Here is a 14,318-nt window from a genome sequence, read left to right as displayed (position 1 = left end):
GAAACATATGAAAGTGAAATACATTCAACAAAGCTAATTGAATCAAATGAAAGTCAAACACATTCAAACAAAGCTAATTGAATCAATTGAAAGTCAAACACATTCAAACAAAGCTATTTGAATCAAATGAAAGTCAAATACATTCTACAAAGCTAATTGAATCAAATGAAAGTCAAACACATTCAAACAAAGCTATTTGAATCAAATGAGAGTCAAATAAATTCAAACAAAGCTAATTAAATCAAATAAAAGTAAAATACATTCTACAAAGCTAATTGAATCAAATGAAAGTCAAACACATTCAAACAAAGCCTTTTAAATCAAATGTAAGTCAAACACATTCAAAAAAAGCTTTTTAATTTAAATGAAAGTCAAACACATTCAAACAAAGATAATTGAATCAAATGAAAGTCAAACACATTCAAACAAAGCTATTTTAATTAAATGAATGTCAAATATATTCTACAAAGCTAATTGAATCAAATGAAAGTCAAACACATTCAAACAAAGCTATTTGAAGAAAATGAAAGTCAAATACATTCTACAAAGCAAATTGAAACAAATGAAAGTCAAATACATTCAACAAAGCTAATTGAATCAAATGAAAGTCAAACACATTCAAACAAAGCTAATTGAATCAAATGAAAGTCAAGCACATTCAAACAAAGCTATTTTAATAAAATGAAAGTCAAACACATTCAAACAGAGCTATTTGAATCAAATGAGTGTCAAATACATTCAAACAAAGCTAATTAAATCGAATAAAAGTCTAATACATTCTACAAAGCTAATTAAATCAAATAAAAGTCTAATACATTCTACAAAGCTTATTGAATTAAATTAAAGTCAAACACATTCAAACAAAGCTAATTGAATCAAATGAAAGTAAAACACATTCAAATAAAGCTATTTGAATCAAATGAAAGTCAAATACATTCTACAAAGCTAATTGAATCAAATGAAAGTCAAACACATTCAAACAAAGCCTTTTAAATCAAATGAATGTCAAATACATTCTACAAAGCTAATTGAATCAAATGAAAGTCAAACACATTCAAATAAAGTTATTTGAATCAAATGAAAGACAAATACATTCTACAAAGCTAATTGAATCAAATGAAAGTCAAACACATTCAAACAAAGCTATTTGAAGAAAATGAAAGTCAAATACATTCTACAAAGCAAATTGAAACATATGAAAGTGAAATACATTCAACAAAGCTAATTGAATCAAATGAAAGTCAAACACATTCAAACAAAGCTAATTGAATCAATTGAAAGTCAAACACATTCAAACAAAGCTATTTGAATCAAATGAAAGTCAAATACATTCTACTAAGCTAATTGAATCAAATGAAAGTCAAACACATTCAAACAAAGCTATTTGAATCAAATGAGAGTCAAATAAATTCAAACAAAGCTAAATCAAATAAAAGTAAAATACATTCTACAAAGCTAATTGAATCAAATGAAAGTCAAACACATTCAAACAAAGCCTTTTAAATCAAATGTAAGTCAAACACATTCAAAAAAAGCTTTTTAATTTAAATGAAAGTCAAACACATTCAAACAAAGCTATATAAATCAAATGAAAGTGAAATGCATTCTTCAAAGCAAATTGAATTAAATGAAATTCAAACACATTCAAACAAAGCTATTTGAATCAAATGACAGTCAAATACATTCTATAAAGCTAATTGAATCAATTGAAAGTCAAACACATTCAAACAAAGCTATTTGAATCAAATGAAAGTCAAATAGATTCTACAAAGCTAATTGAATCAAATGAAAGTCAAACACATTCAAACAAAGCTAATTGAATCAAATGAAAGTCAAACACATTCAAACAAAGTTATTTTAATTAAATGAATGTCAAATACATTCTACAAAGCTAATTGAATTAAATGAAAGTCAAACACATTCAAACAAAGCTATTTGAAGAAAATGAAAGTTAAAATACATTCTACAAAGCAAATTGAAATAAATGAAAGTCAAACACAGTCAAACAAAGTTATTTGAGTCAAATGAAAGTCAAATACATTCTACAAAGCTAATTGAATCAAATGAAAGTCAAACACATTCAAACAAAGCTATTTGAATTAAATGAAAGTCAAATACATTCTACAAAGCTAATTGAATCAAATGAAAGTCAAACACATTCAAACAAAGCTATTTGAATCAATTGAAAGTCAAAGATATTCTACAAAGCTGATAGAATCAAATGAAAGTCAAACACATTCAAACAAAGCTATTTGAATCAAATGAAAGTCAAATACGTTCTACAAAGCTAATTGTATCAAATGAAAGTCAAACGCAATCAAATAAAGCTATTTGAGTCAAATGAAATTCAAACACATTCAAACAAAGTTGTTTAAATTAAATGAAAGTGAAATGTATTCTACAAAGCCAATTGAATCAAATGAAAGTTAAACGTATTCAAACAAAGCTATTTGAATCAAATGAGAGTTAAATACATTCTACAAAGCTAATTGAATCAAATGAAAGTCAAACACATTCAAACAAAGCCTTTTAAATCAAATGAAAGTCAAACTCATTAAAAAAAAGCTTTTTAATTTAAATGAAAGTCAAACACATTCAAACAAAGCTATATAAATCAAATGAAAGTGAAATGCATTCTACAAAGCAAATTGAATTAAATGAAATTCAAACACATTCAAACAAAGCTATTTGAATCAAATGACAGTCAAATACATTCTACAAAGCTAATTGAATCAATTGAAAGTCAAACACATTCAAACAAAGCTATTTGAATCAAATGAAAGTCAAATACATTCTACAAAGCTAATTGAATCAAATGAAAGTCAAACACATTCAAACAAAGCTATTTGAATCAAATGAAAATCAAACACATTCAAACAAAGCTATTTGAATCAAATGAGAATCAAATACATTCAAACAAAGCTAATTAAATCAAATAAAAGTCTAATACATTCTACAAAGCTAATTGAATTAAATTAAAGTCAAACACATTCGAACAAAGCTAATTGAATCAAATGAAAGTCAATCACATTTAAACAAAGCTATTTGAATCAAATGAAAGTCAAACACATTCAAACAAAGCTAATTGAATCAAATGAAAGTCAAGCACATTCAAACAAAGCTATTTTAATCAAATGAAAGTCAAATACATTCTACAAAGCTAATTGAATCAAATGAAAGTCAAACACATTCAAACAAAGCTATTTGAGTCAAATGAAAGTCAAACACATTCAAACAAAGCTATTTGAATCAAATGAGAGTCAAATACATTCAAACAAAGCTAATTAAATCAAATAAAAGTCTAATACATTCTACAAAGCTAATTAAATCAAATAAAAGTCTAATACATTCTACAAAGCTTATTGAATTAAATTAAAGTCAAACACATTCAATTAAAGCTAATTGAATCAAATGAAAGTCAAACACATTCAAACAAAGATTTCGAATCAAATGAAAGTCAAACACATTCAAACAAAGCTAATTGAATCAAATGAAAGTAAAACACATTCAAATAAAGCTATTTGAATCAAATGAAAGTCAAATACATTCTACAAAGCTAATTGAATCAAATGAAAGTCAAACACATTCAAACAAAGCTATTTGAATCAAATGAGAGTCAAATAAATTCAAACAAAGCTAATTAAATCAAATAAAAGTAAAATACATTCTACAAAGCTAATTGAATCAAATGAAAGTCAAACACATTCAAACAAAGCCTTTTAAATAAAATGAAAGTCAAACACATTCAAAAAAAAGCTTTTTAATTTAAATGAAAGTCAAACACATTCAAACAAAGCTATATAAATAAAATGAAAGTGAAATGCATTCTTCAAAGCAAATTGAATTAATTGAAATTCAAACACATTCAAACAAAGCTATTTGAATCAAATGACAGTCAAATACATTCTACAAAGCTAATTGAATCAAATGAAAGTCAAACACATTCAAATAAAGCTATTGGAATCAAATGAAAGTCAAATACATTCTACAAAGCTAATTGAATCAAATGAAAGTCAAACACATTCAAACAAAGCTATTTGAATCAAATGAAAGTCAAACATATTCAAACAAAGCTATTTGAATCAAATGAGAGTCAAATACATTCAAACAAAGCTAATTAAATCAAATAAAAGTAAAATACATTCTACAAAGCTAATTGAATCAAATGAAAGTCAAACACATTCAAACAAAGCCTTTTAAATAAAATGAAAGTCAAACACATTCAAAAAAAAGCTTTTTAATTTAAATGAAAGTCAAACACATTCAAACAAAGCTATATAAATCAAATGAAAGTGAAATGCATTCTTCAAAGCAAATTGAATTAATTGAAATTCAAACACATTCAAACAAAGCTATTTGAATCAAATGACAGTCAAATACATTCTACAAAGCTAATTGAATCAATTGAAAGTCAAACACATTCAAACAAAGCTATTTGAATCAAATGAAAGTCAAATACATTCTACAAAGCTAATTGAATCAAATGAAAGTCAAACACATTCAAACAAAGCTATTTGAATCAAATGAAAATCAAACACATTCAAACAAAGCTATTTGAATCAAATGAGAATCAAATACATTCAAACAAAGCTAATTAAATCAAATAAAAGTCTAATACATTCTACAAAGCTAATTGAATTAAATTAAAGTCAAACACATTCGAACAAAGCTAATTGAATCAAATGAAAGTCAATCACATTTAAACAAAGCTATTTGAATCAAATGAAAGTCAAACACATTCAAACAAAGCTAATTGAATCAAATGAAAGTCAAGCACATTCAAACAAAGCTATTTTAATCAAATGAAAGTCAAATACATTCTACAAAGCTAATTGAATCAAATGAAAGTCAAACTGATGTGTAAGCAAGATGAGAACCTTGTTACAAAAGTACGTTTTAAGGGGTCTTAGTGAAATCGTGATTAGTGAAGGGGAGAATAGGGGAACACTCAACCCTAGTCTCGGATATAACAAAGGGGAACACTCACCCTTTGCTTGGTGTAGTTAGGAATGGGGAACACTCAACCCACTCGTTCACTACGCAAGTTCCTAGGTTTGGGAACACTCTACCAAAACTAGCACTCTTCAAATTTGAGTTATCAAACTTGGACCTTAAAAATGACTAATTGCTAAGTCACGTTTAATCAACAAAACACAAGTGTTTAAGCAAATTTCTGGATGCTTTTCATTCATGCATAGTACACTATTTATAGTAGTGTATAAGTTACATAAAGGAACATAGGATTCCCTTCTACAATTTTTAATGATCATCCATCAGTTGCCTAATTAAAAGACAAGATAAAATGCTAATTATAAGGTGATTAAAAGGCTCATATGACTGTCCAATTAACCCCTCATAACAACAAAGTAAAACTAATCAACTAAGCTTAAAACTATGCTTAAATTAAGGAGAAAACGTTCAGCAATCATGAGGTCTTCAAACAGCATTTTCAACGTCCAAGAAAACATGCAAACAACCCCCTTGAGTCACGCTTGTAACCTCCCATTTAAACCCTTGATTCAAGCTCCTTTATTCTAGCAACAACTCTCTAATTAAGTACATGTAAACCCCAAGTAAAGAGGTAGAATAATCAGCCAACTAATGCCTTAATTCACGCCCAACACAAGCCTTGAATCACGCTGTCAAAATCAGTCCAATGTAACTCCCAAATGCATAAATCATGCGTGGCTTCAAGCTTGGAAAAACGGCTCATGTACTAGATACCTTCAACAAGATTAATTACACTAAGGGAAGTGTAACCATTTGTTAAACTCTTTGGACTAAAACCGTGCATAGGATTGAAGAATGATTTAGACAAGAATAATCCCTTAGCACCTTGCTCAATAGCACCGTGTTGAACCTCCTCATCTTGACCATGGATAGTTGACCCTTGACCATCTTGGTCATCTTCCCCTTCTTCAAAAGGAATTGCCCTCAATTCGTCATCATCAAAGTAAGGAGCAAGATCACCAATGTTGAATGTACTTGAGACACCATATTGGCCTCCCAAATCTATTTTGTATGCATTGTCATTGATCCTTTCCACGACCTCAAACGGACCCTCGGCTCTTGGCATAAGCTTGTTCTTCCTTTTGCTAGGAAAACGTTCTTTCCTCATGTAAATCCACACCAAGTCCCCAACTTCAAAAGACTTCATATTTCTAACTCGTTTGTTGGCTTGTTTCTTGTAGATTTCATTTGCCTTTTCAATGTTTCTTCGAACTTCTTTATGGACTTTTATCATGAACTCGGCTTGCTCCTTTGCCCCACCATGAACGAACTTGTCTTTTGGCAAAGCAATAAGATCAATGGGAACATAAGGGTTAACGCCATATACTACTTCAAAAGGAGAGTACTTCGTAGTAGCACTAGGTGTCCTATTATAAGCAAACTCGGCATGAGCAAGCTTATTATCCCAATCTTTGGTACTTTTGCTTACCAAAGCCCTAAGCAACGAACCAAGTATCCTATTCACCACCTCCGTTTGACCATCGGTTTGTGGATGATGTGAGGTAGAAAACAATAACTTAGTTCCCATCAAACGCCATATAGACTTCCAAAAATGACTTAGGAACTTAGTGTCACGATCCGACACAATGGTGCGTGGCACCCCATGAAAACGAACCACTTCTTCGAAGTATAACTTAGCCACTTTTACTGCATCTTCAGTTTTATGGCAAGGAATGAAATGAGCCATTTTTGAAAACCGATCAACCACCACCATTATTGAATCCTTGCCTCTTTGAGTTCTTGGCAAAGCTACAATAAAATCCATACTAACATCTTCCCAAGGTCTCTCGGGAATTGGTAAGGGCTTGTAGAGACCTTTATGAAACACCATCTTTGCTCTTTGACAAGTAGAACAACGACTCACCAAATGATGAACCGTGGCTAACATTTTCGGCCAATAAAAGTGAGCTTGGAGAAGCTCCACTGTCTTGTGAATACCAACGTGACCAGCTAGCCCTCCCCCATGAGCTTCATGTATCAACAAACTTCTAATGGGACATTTTGGAATACATAATCTATTTCCTTTAAAAAGAAAACCATTATGTAAGGAAAACAGATCATAGACTCCCTGGACACAGTTATCAATTATCCTTTTGAGTTCATCATCTTCTTGATAGTATTCTTTGATCAAATCGAACCCAAGTACCTTTGCTTCAACCATTCCAAGCAAATTATGCCTTCGAGATAAGGCATCCGCAACCACATTAGCTTTCCCACTCTTGTATTTAGAGGAAAAGTTAAATGTTTGCAAGAATTCGACCCACTTTGCATGTCTTGCATTCAGCTTCTTTTGGCCATGTATGAACCTCAAGGATTCATGATCGGAATGCAATATGAAAGGTTGTGGCCTCAAGTAATGTGACCAATGATCTAGAGCTCTTACCATAGCATAGAACTCTTTATCATAGGTGGAGTAATTCAACTTGCCTTGACTCATCTTCTCACTAAAGTAAGCAATGGGACGCCCACCTTGAATCAATACGGCACCAATACCCTTTCCACTTGCGTCACATTCAACCTCAAATGGTTTGGAAAAATCCGGAAGTGCTAAGATGGGTGTGTTGCACATCTTCTTCTTGACTTCTTCAAATGCCCTTTGAGCTTGGGGTGTCCATTCAAACACGCCTTTCTTAGTACACTCGGTGATGGGAGACATGAGTGTGCTAAAATTCTTGATGAATCTTCTATAGAAGGAGGCAAGCCCATGAAATGAACGAACTTCCGTGAGTGTCCTTGGACTAGGCCATGATTGGATTGCTTCAATTTTGCTAGGATCCACCTTCACGCCATCACCTGAAACTATGTAACCAAGAAACATGACTTCATACAATAAAAAATCACATTTTTCTAGTTTCCCATACAATTTTTCTTGCCTCAAAACAGAAAATACTTGGAAAAGATGATCAAAATGAGATTCTTCATCACGTGAATAAATGAGAATGTCATCCAAGTATACTACCACGAACTTGCCAAGAAATGGCCTTAGCACCTCATTCATTAATCTCATGAACGTGCTAGGGGCATTTGTAAGGCCAAATGGCATGACGAGCCACTCATACAACCCATGCTTTGTCTTGAACGCGGTTTTCCATTCATCCCCTTCTCTCATGCGAATTTGATGATACCCACTTCTCAAGTCTACCTTTGAGAAGACCTTGGAACCACTTAACTCATCAAGCATGTCATCAAGCCTTGGAATTGGAAACCTGTACTTGATAGTAATGTTATTAACGGCTCTACTATCAATACACATTCTCCAAGTACCATCTTTCTTAGGGACCAACAAAGCAGGAACGGCACATGGACTCATGGACTCACGCACATAACCCATCCCCATTAGCTCTTCAATTTGACGTTGTAATTCCTTAGTTTCTAAAGGGTTACACCTATAGGCTGGCTTATTTGGCAAAGGTGCTCCGGGAATGAGATCGATTTGATGCTCAATTCCACGTATGGGTGGTAGTTCTTTAGGTAATTCATTCGGAAAAACGTCCTCAAAATCCTTAATCAATTGGGCTAACTTAGGATTTTGAGCAACAAAATTTTCGTGGGTTTCTTTGGAGTATAGTATGAACAACTCTCCCTCACCATCTAACTCCCTTTCAAACTCTTTAAGAGACAACAAGGATACTTCTTTTTGGGGTGTTTGTGATGGTGAAAACCGTGGGGGTGGTAAAGGGTGTAGTTTTTTCTTTCTCCCTTCATGGACTATGGTATACGTGTTGTGATACCCATCATGTATAGATCTTTTATCAGTTTGCCAAGGCCTACCAAGTAGAATATGACAAGCATCCATGGACACAACATCACATAATATAGAATCACAATACGAACCAATACAAAAAGAAACCATGCATTGCTTCCTAACCCCAGTGCTAGCATTAGAATCTAACCAACTTAATTTGTAAGGTTGTGGATGATTAGTAGTCGTAAGACCAAGTTTAGATACTAGGGTCTTAGACACGGTATTAGCCTCACTTCCTCCATCAATAATCAAATCACATACCTCGTCACCAATTTTACAACGGGTGATGAAAATGTGTTGTCGTTGGGGGGCAGCATCCTCTTCCACACGTGCTTGTAAGGCCCTCCTAATCACGAGGCTAGTCTTCTCCTCTGGCTCGGCAATGCAATCATCACAATCATCTTCAACTTCTTCTTCCCCCTCCTCAAACTCATCCCAGTTGATGTTTTGAGTGGCCATGAGCTTAACCTCTTGTATGGTTAACGCCCTAGTATTAGGACAATCCTTCTTGTAATGACCTCGTCCTCCACATTTGTAACACACAATGTCACCTAGCTTCACGTCCTTTGTGTCCTTTTTTGGTGGATTACTTGGTTTGTTAAAGGAAGAACCTTCCTTCGTAGGAAAAGAAGGTTTTCGTGCCAATTGAGGAATGGTAGTAGGCTTCTTCTTCTTCCTCTTAGCATCGAACTTAATCACCAACTTGCAAGCTTCAGCAAACGTGAGGTTAGTATAACCTTCAAGTTTGTCTTGTAATTCTTGGTCCAAACCAGATATGAAACGCCCCATTTTGAGCTCTTCATTTTCGGTTACTTCACACACAATAGCAAGTCTATCAAACTCTTTTATGTAATCCTCCACAGAGTCCCCATTTTGTTGCAAGGTACTCCACTTCACATATTGACTCTGCTTGTAATTGTGGGGGATGAAACGGTCTTTCATCCGTTTCTTGAGTTTGCCCCAAGTAGAGATAGGAGCTTTCCCCCTAAGGGTACGTCCCCTCTGCTCTCCTTGTAGCCAACTATCACCATAGCCCTTCAACTTGACTTTGGCAATCTTAAAACGTTGAACATCCTCATGAATGTCCTTGTATTCAAAGTACCTTTCCAAGGATTTCTCCCATTCCAAGTACTTCTCTGGATCAAGTGTCCCATCAAAAGAAGGGACGTCCACTTTGAGACTCCTATCTTCCCTCCTAGGTGGAGGGTCTTCATCTTGATCTCTCCTATCTTGCTCGTTCATGAGTCTTGCCATCAAGGCAGCAAGGTTCCCTTGTAGATTGGCATTGGTTTCGGCCAACCTTTCTTGACTAGCAATGGATCGATTAAGAGCTTCCAAGGCTGTCCTCAAGTCTTGATTCTCTCCCATGGTGTGTAGGTATACGACCCCTTAGGAAATGTTTAGGAAAACACCCCCTACCTGACGCGCCAAATGATGTGTAAGCAAGATGAGAACCTTGTTACAAAAGTACGTTTTAAGGGGTCTTAGTGAAATCGTGATTAGTGAAGGGGAGAATAGGGGAACACTCAACCCTAGTCTCGGATATAACAAAGGGGAACACTCACCCTTTGCTTGGTGTAGTTAGGAATGGGGAACACTCAACCCACTCGTTCACTACGCAAGTTCCTAGGTTTGGGAACACTCTACCAAAACTAGCACTCTTCAAATTTGAGTTATCAAACTTGGACCTTAAAAATGACTAATTGCTAAGTCACGTTTAATCAACAAAACACAAGTGTTTAAGCAAATTTCTGGATGCTTTTCATTCATGCATAGTACACTATTTATAGTAGTGTATAAGTTACATAAAGGAACATAGGATTCCCTTCTACAATTTTTAATGATCATCCATCACTTGCCTAATTAAAAGACAAGATAAAATGCTAATTATAAGGTGATTAAAAGGCTCATATGACTGTCCAATTAACCCCTCATAACAACAAAGTAAAACTAATCAACTAAGCTTAAAACTATGCTTAAATTAAGGAGAAAACGTTCAGCAATCATGAGGTCTTCAAACAGCATTTTCAACGTCCAAGAAAACATGCAAACAACCCCCTTGAGTCACGCTTGTAACCTCCCATTTAAACCCTTGATTCAAGCTCCTTTATTCTAGCAACAACTCTCTAATTAAGTACATGTAAACCCCAAGTAAAGAGGTAGAATAATCAGCCAACTAATGCCTTAATTCACGCCCAACACAAGCCTTGAATCACGCTGTCAAAATCAGTCCAATGTAACTCCCAAATGCATAAATCATGCGTGGCTTCAAGCTTGGAAAAACGGCTCATGTACTAGATACCTTCAACAAGATTAATTACACTAAGGGAAGTGTAACCATTTGTTAAACTCTTTGGACTAAAACCGTGCATAGGATTGAAGAATGATTTAGACAAGAATAATCCCTTAGCACCTTGCTCAATAGCACCGTGTTGAACCTCCTCATCTTGACCATGGATAGTTGACCCTTGACCATCTTGGTCACAAACACATTCAAACAAAGCTATTTGAGTCAAATGAAAGTCAAACACATTCAAACAAAGCTATTTGAATCAAATGAGAGTCAAATACATTCAAACAAAGCTAATTAAATCAAATAAAAGTCTAATACATTCTACAAAGCTAATTAAATCAAATAAAAGTCTAATACATTCTACAAAGCTTATTGAATTAAATTAAAGTCAAACACATTCAATTAAAGCTAATTGAATCAAATGAAAGTCAAACACATTCAAACAAAGATTTCGAATCAAATTAAAGTCAAACACATTCAAACAAAGCTAATTGAATCAAATGAAAGTAAAACACATTCAAATAAAGCTATTTGAATCAAATGAAAGTCAAATACATTCTACAAAGCTAATTGAATCAAATGAAAGTCAAACACATTCAAACAAAGCTATTTGAATCAAATGAGAGTCAAATAAATTCAAACAAAGCTAATTAAATCAAATAAAAGTAAAATACATTCTACAAAGCTAATTGAATCAAATGAAAGTGAAACACATTCAAACAAAGCCTTTTAAATAAAATGAAAGTCAAACACATTCAAAAAAAAGCTTTTTAATTTAAATGAAAGTCAAACACATTCAAACAAAGCTATATAAATCAAATGAAAGTGAAATGCATTCTTCAAAGCAAATTGAATTAATTGAAATTCAAACACATTCAAACAAAGCTATTTGAATCAAATGACAGTCAAATACATTCTACAAAGCTAATTGAATCAAATGAAAGTCAAACACATTCAAATAAAGCTATTGGAATCAAATGAAAGTCAAATACATTCTACAAAGCTAATTGAATCAAATGAAAGTCAAACACATTCAAACAAAGCTATTTGAATCAAATGAAAGTCAAACATATTCAAACAAAGCTATTTGAATCAAATGAGAGTCAAATACATTCAAACAAAGCTAATTAAATCAAATAAAAGTCTAATACATTCTACAAAGCTAATTGAATTAAATTAAAATCAAACACATTCAAATAAAGCTAATTGAATCAAATGAAAGTCAAACACATTCAAACAAAGATTTCGAATCAAATGAATGTCAAATACATTCTTCAAAGCTAATTGAATCAAATGAAAGTCAAACACATTCAAATAAAGCTATTTGAATCAAATGAAAGACAAATACATTCTACAAAGCTAATTGAATCAAATGAAAGTCAAACACATTTAAACAAAGCTATTTGAAGAAAATGAAAGTCAAATACATTCTACAAAGCAAATTGAAACATATGAAAGTGAAATACATTCAACAAAGCTAATTGAATCAAATGAAAGTCAAACACATTCAAACAAAGCTAATTGAATCAATTGAAAGTCAAACACATTCAAACAAAGCTATTTGAATCAAATGAAAGTCAAATACATTCTACAAAGCTAATTGAATCAAATGAAAGTCAAACACATTCAAACAAAGCTATTTGAATCAAATGAGAGTAAAATAAATTCAAACAAAGCTAATTAAATCAAATAAAATTAAAATACATTCTACAAAGCTAATTGAATCAAATGAAAGTCAAACACATTCAAACAAAGCCTTTTAAATCAAATGTAAGTCAAACACATTCAAAAAAAGCTTTTTAATTTAAATGAAAGTCAAACACATTCAAACAAAGCTATATAAATCAAATGAAAGTGAAATGCATTCTACAAAGCAAATTGAGTTAAATGAAATTCAAACACATTCAAACAAAGCTATTTGAATCAAATGACAGTCAAATACATTCTACAAAGCTAATTGAATCAATTGAAAGTCAAACACATTCAAACAAAGCTATTTGAATCAAATGAAAGTCAAATACATTCTACAAAGCTAATTGAATCAAATGAAAGTCAAACACATTCAAACAAAGCTATTTGAATCAAATGAAAATCAAACACATTCAAACAAAGCTATTTGAATCAAATAAGAGTCAAATACATTCAAACAAAGCTAATTAAATCAAATAAAAGTCTAATACATTCTACAAAGCTAATTGAATTAAATTAAAGTCAAACACATTCGAACAAAGCTAATTGAATCAAATGAAAGTCAATCACATTCAAACAAAGCTATTTGAATCAAATGAAAGTCAAATACATTCTACAAAGCTATTTGAGTCAAATGAAAGTCAAACACTTTCAAACAAAGCTATTTGAATCAAATGAGAGTCAAATACATTCAAACAAAGCTAATTAAATCAAATAAAAGTCTAATACATTCTACAAAGCTAATTAAATCAAATAAAAGTCTAATACATTCTACAAAGCTTATCGAATTAAATTAAAGTCAAACACATTCAATTAAAGCTAATTGAATCAAATGAAAGTCAAACACATTCAAACAAAGATTTCGAATCAAATGAAAGTCAAACACATTCAAACAAAGCTAATTGAATCAAATGAAAGTAAAACACATTCAAATAAAGCTATTTGAATCAAATGAAAGTCAAATACATTCTACAAAGCTAATTGAATCAAATGAAAGTCAAACACATTCAAACAAAGCTATTTGAATCAAATGAGAGTCAAATAAATTCAAACAAAGCTAATTAAATCAAATAAAAGTAAAATACATTCTACAAAGCTAATTGAATCAAATGAAAGTCAAACACATTCAAACAAAGCCTTTTAAATAAAATGAAAGTCAAACACATTCAAAAAAAAGCTTTTTAATTTAAATGAAAGTCAAACACATTCAAACAAAGCTATATAAATCAAATGAAAGTGAAATGCATTCTTCAAAGCAAATTGAATTAATTGAAATTCAAACACATTCAAACAAAGCTATTTGAATCAAATGAAAGTCAAACATATTCAAACAAAGCTATTTGAATCAAATGAGAGTCAAATACATTCAAACAAAGCTAATTAAATCAAATAAAAGTCTAATACATTCTACAAAGCTAATTGAATTAAATTAAAATCAAACACATTCAAATAAAGCTAATTGAATCAAATGAAAGTCAAGCACATTCAAACAAAGCTATTTTAATCAAATGAAAGTCAAATACATTCTACAAAGCTAATTGAATCAAATGAAAGTCAAACACATTCAAATAAAGCTATTTG

This window comes from Chenopodium quinoa, unplaced genomic scaffold (genome assembly GCF_001683475.1).
Source record: "Chenopodium quinoa cultivar QQ74 unplaced genomic scaffold, ASM168347v1, whole genome shotgun sequence".
Lineage (NCBI taxonomy): Eukaryota > Viridiplantae > Streptophyta > Magnoliopsida > Caryophyllales > Amaranthaceae > Chenopodium > Chenopodium quinoa.
Note: the sequence above shows the minus strand (reverse complement) of the source record.